At 40.5% G+C, this 12,765-nt stretch overlaps 1 protein-coding gene and 1 pseudogene across 1 annotated transcript in view; one reads left to right on the forward strand and one right to left on the reverse strand.

Moving 5' to 3' along the window:
- Nucleotides 1–4,697: 4,697 nt before the first annotated feature.
- The window catches only part of LOC134223634 (protein kinase C), a 133,924-nt gene continuing 125,856 nt past the window's right edge, over nucleotides 4,698–12,765 (forward strand). Inside the window, exon 1 of the mRNA XM_062702821.1 lies at nucleotides 4,698–4,885. The gene's annotated coding sequence lies outside the window, so the exon portion shown is untranslated. The remainder of the gene's footprint in view (nucleotides 4,886–12,765) is intronic.
- Nucleotides 7,403–7,962, reverse strand: LOC134228030 (protein HBS1-like; annotated as a pseudogene).

Raw genomic sequence — 12,765 nt, forward strand, 5'->3', positions numbered from 1 at the left:
TATCATAGCCAATCTCCTTCTATCAACGTATCATATTACCTCATAAAGCACAAAGGGCAAACATTTGGAGTAAAGAGGTTCTAAAAACTTTTGTGATCCTTATTCCATTCTATTCAATGCCTCTGGACCAAAGTTTATCAAAACCGGTAAACGTCATTGTAATTTTATGCGAAAATGTATTGTGAAACATCTAAATTTACTTGTAATTAGGTGAATGGCACCGCTTGATTGTATTGTAGCTTATGTAAATGATGTGTAGTTACACATAGCATGTCTGATATATACCTCAGGATCTGATTCGACTTCAAATGCAATTTTGTAATTAGTATGTACATTTTTTTTCAATTCAGTTGCCAGGACCCCAAAATTCATAGTAGAATAGTTACTAACGGTTTCAATACAATTTTTTAGAAGAATATTCAGATTGTTGTTTTGTACGTTTAGTTCATAGTTGCTGTTAAGATGAAACCCGTTTGAATTTAAATTCAAATCTACCTCAAGTGATGGTCAGAACAGCAATTCTTTTACTCTACCGTGTCTCAAGTCGATGTGGTAACATGCATTGTAAAGTCAAAGCATTGTCTTGTTATATAATTAAGTTGGCTGTTTATTTGGAGAGTATAAATGAGACTTCACATAGTAAAATATTTAATTTAGCTGAACTTTAGAATTCGGCTAAGCCAAGCCAGCCGGTCACCCAAACTTGTAAACGTCTTGTACTTAAATATGTTTGCTTTGGTAAATAATCTTTTGTAGTGGCTTTGTTTTCAAAGTAATGCTACTGAATCAGTTGACTTATTTGGCAAACACAATTTAGTAAAATGATTGAATACTAGTAATGCTTTTCCAGTTTTTTCCCGAGTACCTAAGTATTTTTTATTTTGAAATCCATTTTTGAATATGATTAATAGCGTAACCACTTGGTATATTGCAAGCATTAGTTGAAATCGCTTTCTCTTGTTTACTACCATTATATGTATTCATAATGAGACACTTCAGCAGTTATTAATTAAATTTAATTAAGTTTAAGCCAAATTACCCTTAGGAAAACCTCAGAAAATTACTTAAGTAATTTTTACAGATTTTTTTTAAACAGTATTGTCAAGTAATGAATCCCTGGAACAATATTCTAGATTTGGTGTTCACCAACGTCGATTCCTGCGTTGTAATTGAAGCTGCTGTTGCTTTATTAAAGGTTGATCGCCCATCGGACCATCGAACTTCAAACGCATCGATTTTGCCTCGCTACATAACTTCTTAGAGCATGTCGATTGGACCGGAATTCTCGCTGATGTTGACAATGCTGTGCAAATATGTTGTCTTGAACTGGCTTTCATCGAACGTTCCAAAAAGGCGTTCACCTGCGAAGCCACCCTGGGGGAACAGTAGACTCCGTTTGCTAAAACGCGACAAAAACGCATGCCAGCGTCACTACCGCAGACTACGAACGCCACTCCAAGGGCATCGTTTTCAAGCTGCTAGTGATGCATACAGATCGCTCAACAATCATCTTTACATACAGTATGTCGACAGAATGCAAAGAAGTCTCCGTCGATATCGTAATCGTAATCGAACTCTAAGCGTAAACAGAACGAGGGTGTTCCAGCTTCAGTTTCCCTTGGCGAAAAATAGCAACAACTGCTTCGGAAAAATGCGAACTTTTTTCGCAAAGCATTTTTCGAGCGTGTACAATATAGATTGTGCAACAGTCAATTATGCAACGCTAGCTGCTTCAAATGTACCAATGTACTGTGCGACATTGGTATTCCACTCGTGACTGAAGATCCTACGAGATGCTGCAAAGAAGATGAAATCCTCCACAACACCAGGACCGGATTGGATTCCCGCCATTGTATTTAAAAAGTGCATTGATGTACTTGTCATTCCATTGCGCTACATCTTCAACCTCTCGCTAATGCACAAATAAAAGTTTCTGTGCAGTGGAAAAGATCCTTTATGATTCCAATCTTCAAGCATGGTGATAAAAGCGATGTTCGGAATTACAGGGGTATCACGTCACTGTGTGCCGGTTCCATGTTATTTGAGATAATCATCTTTTCACTCAAACGAAAACGATAATCTCTACTGACGGTTCAAATGGATTACAAAATTGGCGAAAAAACTATTCAGAGGGTCAGTCAAATAAAAGATTTGGGTGTGCTGCTTGATTCCAGACTAATCTTCAACGATCATCGCTCAGAAATCATCGATCGGACGAATCGTCAGCTGGGGTTCATCATGAGGACAATACAAGATGTCACCGATATTCGCTGTCTAAAAACACTCTACGACTCTACACCTCGCTAGTTAGGTCGATTCTGGAATCTTCGTCTGTTGTGTGGTATCCATATCAAGTGAACTGGATTGGCAGGCTGGAACGAATTCAAAAACGGTTTTGTACGCTATGCTTTACGATAGCTTCAAATGATAGACCGTGTCAATCTCCCACCATACACTGCCCGGTGTTGTTTGCTTGGAATCGAAGCGCTCGAACAACGGCGGACCATTCAACATGCTGTGACTGCTGCCAAGGTGCTGAACGGTGAAAAAGACTCTCCGAATCTTCTTGCAAGATTATCTCTGAATGCTCCTAAAAGGATACAACGTAGAATCCTTGAACGGATGCTCGCTACAAATTTTCATCGATCTTTACATGGCTATTATGAACCAAATCATTAAATGCCCTCTATAATAAGTGCCTTTAATGATGTGGCGTACTTGTTTGAGTTTGGTGTGCCTTCGTCAGTATTTAGACAAGAAATTAAACGCTCTCTGCGCCCAATTAATGTTTGAATAGTTTAAGTAGCATTCATTAAGACTTCTGTCACATGGACTAAAAACAAATAAATAAATTAACCGTGAGGTTTCTTATGCTCATTTACCATTGGAACTCCACCAAGAACAACTTTTTTTTTTTATATTTAAGGGAAGAAATAGAAAGGTAAATATTCAATTTAATGGGCCACGTGCTTCTTCGGACTCCGGTCTTACTCCGTTAGATGGCGAGTTAGATTTTCGGTTTAGGTCTAGAATGTTGTCGATTGGGAAACATTTTCGATTCCCTCGGCATAATGTATCCATAACACAAGATACATAGCTTTTATTTAATAACTGAGGAAACGCTAATATAATTCTAAGTTGAAAAGCAGACCAAGTTGGAGTAGGAATGTAGAGCTATAAAAAAAGAAGAAGAAGATTTGTAACTCAAAGAATAGCGGTTCAACGACGCATTCCTAAGGTTTTTACGATGAAACCTTATTTCTTTTGTACTGAAATTTTCACTATATTGTTTCCGTTGTAATATTTGTCCATTACCGTGGATGAGAAGCACCTTGATGTTGGAAGTTAGTCCGGTTAGTTTTCAAAAAATTTCTAAGTTCCCATTGCAGTTAGTGCATGTTGGCCGATATATTGATTAGACGACCCTATACTTACTATGTTTAAAATTTCATACAATTTATCCAGTCGGAGCAGCCAAGAGGCTACAAACGTTTTAAACAATTCAGTTAAAAGATATGCCGATTTCATTTTACAAAAGTGGACGTGACAAATTCGTGCCAAAACGTGACAAAATCGGATCCAAAACGTGATAAAATCGGGGGTAGGCAAAACCGAGGACAGACAAATCGGGTCACATCTGTTTTAGTTTTTGTCCAGTTGTTAGTATGTATAATGTTCCATTTGTCCGGGACCAAATAATATGATCCAAATCATTTCCTACTAAGTACCTGTTTTAATTGTCAATTAAAATGGACATCATTTTCTTATGAAAATCCAACTTAATTCACCGATTAGTGATACTGCCTTTCTCGCGTTGAGCTAAGACACCAACCTTATATGGGTATATATGGTTTGCTGTACTATTATTACTTTTAAACGGAACGGCAGATTGTTACCAAATTCAATAGTGATCAACTAGGCTTTGCCCCCTGTCGAATGAAACTTGTTGCGAGAAAATCGGTTAAGGATTACTATATGAAAAGTTGTTTAATGTTTTTCTTAGCTTCTGTGCACACACATACACACACACATACATACACACGGACAGACATACATGTACTCAGTTTGTCGATTGGTATATAAAACTATGGGTCTCCGAGGATCCTATAAAAAGTTCGTCTTCGGAGTGAAATGATAGCCTTTCGGTACAACTTTGTTGCACGAGAAAGGCAAAAATGTATACTCATATACAATTGCAAAAATATTATTTTTTAAGATAATAAAATAATGTTTAATTATGTAATAATTAATTATTCTCGGGAATAGTAAATCTATATCTCTAAAGACCTAAAATTTTTTTAAAGCACCGTCTAGTATTTGAGCTCATGAGCACCGTAATGTATGTAACTAATTGGTCGTTCTCGAAACACACATATCAACGCGGGAACCATTGCGATCAATTATTAAAACGTGCCACGTTACCAACTGTCACATTGAATTGCTTCAAGAAAGACGATAAAGAAGTCTTGCTCAAGTTCAAAATCTATTTTTAGACTTAGTGATCTTGACAATGACAAACATCAGAGCGAGCTAGTCAGCTGGACTGATGATGCTTGATCCTCATAGTGTGAGAAGGAAAGATGGCTTTCGCAGTTTCAACGCACACACACGAATAAGTTAGCATTTTTTTGCGTGCACGCTGTTTGAGTTGAGGTCAGATCGAAATGGATATGTAGCTACCATCAGCAGCAGCAGCAACAACAGCAGTGAGATCAGTGCGCTCTTGCCTCGCAAACACGAAGTCATCGTCGTGCGTAACTGACATCCTGCATAACGTACTCGAAGTGAATAAGTTTAGTGCAATTGAACCTAAAATTGTATACCGTTTCGAAACGTCGCGAATTTCGTGAAAATCTGTTATGATGTAGTGACGGGAGTATTCACAGTGAGTGAAGTTTGCAAAACTGTGCCTCGCAGTTATGATTTTTACAGGCCAAACGGAGAAAGGCCGAGAGAAAGTGTTGTGGATAGACAACTCACACGATGTACATTCCTCACCTGCTGTTGTCAATACAACGTTGGATGGAGCCCATCCGCAAATGAATATGAACTGTGCTCTCTGCTTCGCAGAGAATCAAATCAACACTCTGAATGAACTTCAGCAACCAACACGAGCCAAGCTTTGTGTTCTGAGTCTCCCGTGCATGAAGTTATGATACCCCCATCGTAACATCTTCGCTAAACATACCTACCTACTGGCTATCGTTTATTGTTGTGATAATAGTGAGGGTGTTTTATCATCCTGTGGGTGGTTAGGGTGATTCAAAACCAGGAATGTTGTTATGCTTCAGGTCATTCAAATTTTTTGATTTCGGTAACTTCTATTAGCCTCTTTCACAAAAAAAGGTTTTGACCCTGAAATTAGAAATAAAAATTCAACATTTTTAATCTTAAACCGTTATTAATGTGACAACATGACGTTGTAAAGATGATTGCGCTTTATACTACTAGATAGATGAACCGGTGCCAGCGTAAGTGGTACATAAACCATTTTTGTCGATTTTGTGTTTTTTACACCAACTGCTTCTGGGAGCAAAAGTTTAGTAAGGGAATAACGAAAAAGTGATTTTTGACAACTAAATCTGGAGATATGCATTGTTTAATTTCTGGTATATATCACAATGGCAATTTCGTTGCCAGGAAAAGTGGTACATGTGCAGTTTTACCCACTAAAAATAGTTTATTGAAAAAAAAAAATGGAACAACATAGTTGTTTCCGCAACAGAATTTAACCCTATTTTGAATTTCAAGATGGTTTACTGACGTTTAAAATAATTTTAAAAATGAACATGTACCACTTTTACTGGCAACGATTTTCGGTTTCTGTTGCATTTTGCTCCCATTAATAGTGGTACATGTGCATTTTGTTCCAACAAACTTGAAATTTGTCAAGAAACTTCTAGGCAACTACCTTTAGGCACATCAGTCATAACACGTTGGTACAGTTGAGATGCAGAAAATTGCTAATTTGATTTTTATTTTCGAAGTTTTCGGAAAAATGCGTCTCCTGTAAAATTTACTCAATGTAACATGTACCACTTTCGCTGGCACCGGTTCAGATAATGCACCAGGCATGTTTGCGAATAATAACAAAAAGAACAGCAGCGACAAATCGTCTACTTGGTTTATTACCTCTCTTTAAAAAATTCATCTCATCTTGAACAACGGAATTAAACATCCTCATCTATTTTGTGATGAAAAACAAAATCAAAATAAGCAATAAATCACATTATTTTTCATTTATCTGTTTTTGCTTGTATTTTGAGAAGAAGAACTGTTCCGTAACTTATCTAGTAACTTATCTGGTCGGGGTTCTGCAAAACCGGACCGATCGTCTTTTTGACTGATATTATGTTCGCATAAAGAAAACGGAAATAAATTCATGTATTACATAGTATTGTATTGGATTTATAAAATAAAGGAGAATGGACGGTGTATCGGCTAGTGCAAGCTAGTGCAAAAATGAGATTAAGCACTACGCGCCCGCAAAATAATATAGTTTTGGGCAATGAATTTAAAACTATTATAACATCAATAACGTAAATCTTTACTAAATTAATTGTTATTACACCCAAATATGTTTGATTTTGTATATCTTCTACCAAAAACGTATCTTTTGCGGCGGAAACACCGTATAATCATAAATTCCAGTGATAAATTTCACTGACTTGAAGACGGTTCTGCCATTCAGATGATTGGAATTAGGACCACATAATTGGTCAATTTTTTTTCACTAGTGGAGCCTAAGTCTATGAATGCATCCCAACATATTTTATTTTCAATTGTATATAGAAAATGACATATGTGAGTGAAATTGCAGCTTCAAAATACTAACACTGCATTTTTGGCTTTTAGACATAGCGCATTGTCTTAGGTGAACGGAATAAGGGCACAGCACGGTATCAGACATGCTATGTGTAACTACACATCATTTACATAAGCTACAATACAATCAAGCGGTGCCATTCACCTAATTACAAGTAAATTTAGATGTTTCACAATACATTTTCGCATAAAATTACAATGACGTTTACCGGTTTTGATAAACTTTGGTCCAGAGGCATTGAATAGAATGGAATAAGGATCACAAAAGTTTTAGAACCTCTTTACTCCAAATGTTTGCCCTTTGTGCTTATAGAGTAATATGATACGTTGATAGAAGGAGATTGGCTATGATATTGTAAATTAAAACTTCCACTTTACGGAAGTTGTAGACCTGAACGAAGGTTATGCTAATGCAATATTTTAATAGCGATAATCTTCTGTAGTCAACCGTACCGAACTTTTTCCGTTTAGGATTTGTGATGATTATTGAATACCGAACTAATATCGCGTTGTCATTTTTATTGCAAACGAATGAATTACAAATGCCCGTCTAGAGTAAAACGTTAAATTTTGTCATCTATTTAACAATTTCTGTAACGAGGCCGGCTGCAATTGTAACGCCACCAACACCAACATAATTCTCAAGTTCCTTGAAATCGCGTACCGTTCCATGCAGATTGGTCGCTGGAACTCTATATCTACTGAAGCAAAAATTATTACCCAAAACGAGGATTCTTTTAACAACTTCACCAGTTCCTTTGTGTAGTTGAGCTTTGAGTTGCAAATCGTTGCGGTTCAATCAAGGATTGATGGTGAAGAGAACCAGGTAACCAAGGTGATTGGAACTTTAATATTAAACACTACTATCCGGGCCTAATCCTAGTTGCCAAAATTGGATTATAGATGTCACAAAGGCCAACAGAGATATTGGCGATGTCGATGTTAGCTAAAGTAATCGAGACCTGATCTCCGCGAAACAAGTCGTGTATTGCACTTCGTCTATGGAAATGTTCTTAACAACTGCCTGTTCTTTACTGGGACACACAAGAACTTTATCGTTCACGCATACTATACCGGATTCGATACGTCCCGAATGAAACCTGAACCGGTGCCCTTGAATATGTCCGACACTGACATGCGGAACGGTTTATCGATTGAACGATCCGGAGTTTTGAAAGAGTCTGAAACAAAGAGAATATTATCAACAAGGGTATACTCTCACTCATTTTGTGTTACTCACCAATAACCTTCAGCAAAGTTGGACCCTTGTACCACTTTAGCAGCTCGTCATCGTAGGATCTTTGACGAGATTTTCTCCAGTGAGCCCAGAGCAAGGAACATAAACCACATCCGATTCCTTAAATCCGGCCTGCTTCAGGAAGACCTTCAACTTGCCAACGATTTCGTCAAATCTTTGCTAGACCAGCCGACAGTGTCCAGTTTGTTGACACAACGCCCAGCTGGTTCACACCGAGATCGCACCAGTAACGCGTGTTCACGCGTTTTCCCCCCTGCTCAAAGCCTGTCTCGAACTCACCCTGGTGGCCATCTACCAGCAGCGCTACGTCCGCCTGATTCGCTCGGAGATCATGTTCGTATAAAGTCCTTGTGACCGGGAGCATCTAGCAGTGTGATCTAATTCAGAAGTATAAAAAGATAACTTATAAACTATAAAATATAACAAAGATTTGTAGGACTATAGTTTTATATTCGAGCTTGGCAGAAAAGTGAATAAGATTCATAAGAGTGCTGTCGAACATAAAGAATAAATAATGTTAACGTTGTTGAAAAAATGTTTAAACAAATTTGTGAAACTCTAAATATGGTTTAGAATTGCCGATAATAATCGAGCTAATTTGTATATATAGTTCTCAATTTACCAATTTAAAGAATATCGAGTCTCCAGCTAACTAAAGGCGGCTTATTTTTGCAAATCTCCAAAACAAAATTTTTATAGAAGCACCTGGGGTCTAGGGTGGGTGTACCATGCCGCCATACATAAGAACTTTTTTAAATAAGTAAAAGGCATGTGGTGGACTTTATATATCAAGCGAAAGATTTTACTTCCTGCTCATTGGAACAAAATTGATTAATCCATAATAGGAACGCATGCACCAGTTGTGGCACTATCCTTATTTTTTCCTTTTGGCAAATCCATTGTTTTCTCAGGGACTGGCCAAATAGGGACTAGATGCGACAACTGGTGCAAAGACTCAAAAATTAACAAATCAATTTTTACAATTATGCTTTGCTTGTTTTGGAGGAGATCAAAGGTTTAATCGTATCATGAATATGCTTCATTGATATGAACTTGGTTTGGCGATTTGATTGGCCATTTGGCAAATAAAGCATAGTGCGACAACTGGTGCTATGGGGAGGTTCCTTCATCAGTGCTCGCCTGGAAAAGTTTGAAAGTAGAACCATTGAAATTTGACTAGGCTGCGAAATGGTGAGTTGACATCCGGAAGGGCGCCTAACATAGCTCTGGTCCTCCAAGTTCAATACTCACGCTTCCCAGGTCTTGCGATGCCAATGGACCGCCATAAGGGTTGCGCACTTGGCTGGAGAGTGCACCTGGGCACTGTTGTCCTTCTGACATCAGCTAAGTGAGAGGTGCGTCCTGTGTCTGCCTAGGATGGGTGGGGTTCGACAGTGGGCTCTGTTGAACTCTATAAAAAGCTGCATGTGTTCCAAGCAGGCCCTATCAATGCGACCGTGTGCCGCTCAAAGCACTCTAGCCTGATCCTGGTGTTGGGTGGGACTTAAACAATTGACCCGACTGACGAGCGTCTGTTCCAAGGAGGTGCGGCTCCAACAGCGTCTGTTCTGGCATCCAGCGGCTGAGTATGAAATGCTTTCCCGGAAGCTATACCTAATGGCAGCCCCATCTCGGTGGATGGGAACCTTGGGCCAACAACCTACTGTTCCCGAAACATCAATTTGTTCGAGAATCCGATAATGAAAGAATACGGACTGATTTTGAGCGACGACTCTTGGCGCGAAACAACGGACACGAATAGGAACATGGAACGTTTTAGCCAGGGTAAATTGGCACAACTCTGCGCTTATAGAGTGGAACCTATAAGTGAAAGGATAATCATTGCCAGATTTAGAACACGGGTCCGAATCCTTACTATAATCCAATGTTATGCGCCAACCGATGCCGATCTGCAAGACAAAGAGAACTTCTACAGTCAACTCAATGCCGTCGTAGATAGAATTCCAAAGGGTGATATCAAGATCTGTTTGGGCGACTTCAATGCGAAGATCGGATCAAACCTCGAACCATGAGCGCATTATGGAACGCCATGGTCTCGGAGAAATGAGCGAAAACGGAGAGCTGTTCGCAGAATTTTGTGGTAATAACGACATGGTGATCGGGGATCGCTCTTCCCTCATCGACCGTTCACGAGGTCACGTGGGTCTCCTGACGGCTTTACAGAAAATCAAATCGACCACATCTGCATCAGCCGAAAATGGAAACGGAGCCTTCTTGATGTACGGAATAAATGTAGTCCGATATCGCGTCTGATCATCACCTCCTCATCGGCGAAATACGCCTGCGAATTCGGATTCGTCCAGGAGGAAAAATTGGACGACGATTCAACACACGCCGACTGGAGGATGCCACGGTGAAACGGTCCTTCGTTGAAGAACTGGAGACGCGTGCTGCAGATATTCCGGAAGGTGGCAGCGTGGAAGACCAATGGACCGCCATCAAGAATGCCTTCATCACCACCAGCGAGAACAATCTGGGCGAACTACGCCCAGAGAAACAATGGATCACCGATGAGACCTGGAGAAAGATAGAGGAGCGAAGAGCCAAAGCCACGATAGAGCGATCGAAAACCAGAGGAGCCAAAGTCTTGGCCGTCAACGATACGCGGCTCAGAAGGAAGTAAAACGTTCATGTCGACGGGACAAGCGAGCGTGGGCGAGACTCTCGGCCGACGAAGGAGAGAGAGCCGCCGCAACTGGGACATTCGCCTCCTACGATATCTCGACACAACCGGGGCGAAGATGAATGCAACGATGCCTGTGAAAGACGCGAATGATCAGTTATTGACCGAACTGACCAGCTGAAACGCTGGTTCGAGCACTTCAAACAACTTTTCAAGTGCCAGCAGGCCATCACCACTTCGGCATGATCTGCCTGGATCCGACGTATAACACGCGTCAATACGAAGCTCCATCACTGCTATAGATTCAAACAGCCATTCAAACATGAAATCGAATAAAGCCCCAGGGGTCGACCGCATATCAGCCGAGATGCTCAAAGCTGACCCATGACATCCGCTCAACTACGTTTATTTCGTAATATCTGGGACACCGCAACTTTCGGTCGACTGGATGCAAGGTATCTTAGTGAAGGTGCCCAAAAGGGTGACCTGACTGTATACGATAACTGGCGAGGCTATGTTGCTGTGTCCGTTCTCAAAGTTCTGTGCAAAATTATCCTGGCCCAGATTCAGGAGAAGATCGATGCGACTCTCCGGCGGCAGCAAGCTGGATTCCGTGCCGGAAGATCCTGTGTGGAGCATATTGTCACGCTCCGCATCATTCTGGAGCAGGTCAACAGATTCCAAGAGTCCCTTTACTTGGTATTCATTGACTACGAAAAACTTTCGACCGTCTCAATCACGAGAATATGTGGGGCGCCCTGAGACGCAAGGTAGTTCCTGAGAAATCATCGGCCTCATCGAGCACAGTACGAGGCCTACTCGTGAAGAGTGCTACACAATGGGGTCTTGTCCGACCCTATCCGGGTCGTAGCTGGTGTGAAGGGGATGTATTCTATCACCGTTACTGTTCCTCATCGTAATCGACGAGATTCTGGTAGATGCGATTGACCGTGACCAAACCGCGGCCTGTTATGGCAGCCTATAACCATGGAGCACCTAAATGACTTCAATTGGCGGATGATGTTGCACTCTTCGCGCAACGGCGCTCTGATATGCGAAGTAAGCTCAACGACCTTGCCGAGCGCTCCTCTTAGGCAGGTTTAATCATCAACGTCAACAAACCAAATCGTTGGATGTAAAACGGTGACTCCTTCCAGTTCATAGCCGGGCAACCAGTGGAGAATGTTAGGCTTCCAATATCTTGGTAGCCAAATGGCGTCGGGATGTACCAAGATTGACATGGCGCACGGATCAAAAGCAAGGGCTGCCTTTGCGAGTTTGAGAAATATCTGGAAAAACAGGCAGATAAGTGAACGCACCAAATACGAATTTTCCTCTAACATGAAATCTGTGCTGTTATACGCTAGCGAAACATGGTGTGTATCAGTGGAGAACACTCAACGGCTGCAGGTGTTCATTAACAGATGCCTATATAATTCGTATATAATTCGGGCCTGTGACCTCACAACTGGATCTCAAACAACGAGCTCCATCGTCGTTGTCACCAGAGGCCGATAGCAACAGAAATTCGGATCGGAAGTGGGGCTGGGTCGGCCACACTCTGAGCAAGGCAAACAAAATCTGTAAACAAGCATTAGACTGGAACCCAGCAGGACATCGCAGAGAGCAGACCAGAGGCTCATGGCGGCGAAGCCTCAATAAAGAAATAAAGATCGACCGAAATCTAACCTGGCAACAGGTTAAAGCGATAACCGGCAACGCTCAGGATGGAGATCTTTCAAGTCGGCCCTTTGCACCGAGAGGTGTACAGGACCCATAATGAAGAAGTAATTGAAATTTGACATGGCATGATATAGAAAATGAGAATTAAAATGTCTCTAGAATTATAGTTTTTTGTCTACAATTTTTAATTTGTGGGTTAGAAATTCAACAATCTTAAGCATCTGCTTTTTCGAAAGAAAATATAAAAATCGAGATGTCATGTCTATTTTGTGCTTTTAAAAGTCTAACCCCGTAAACCAAGTTTTTTTGCGAAACGTCCTTAATTTTTGTTTATAAAGCAATACGTAACTTCTAG

Source organism: Armigeres subalbatus, chromosome 3, assembly GCF_024139115.2.
Source record: "Armigeres subalbatus isolate Guangzhou_Male chromosome 3, GZ_Asu_2, whole genome shotgun sequence".
Classification (NCBI taxonomy): Eukaryota; Metazoa; Arthropoda; class Insecta; order Diptera; family Culicidae; genus Armigeres; species Armigeres subalbatus.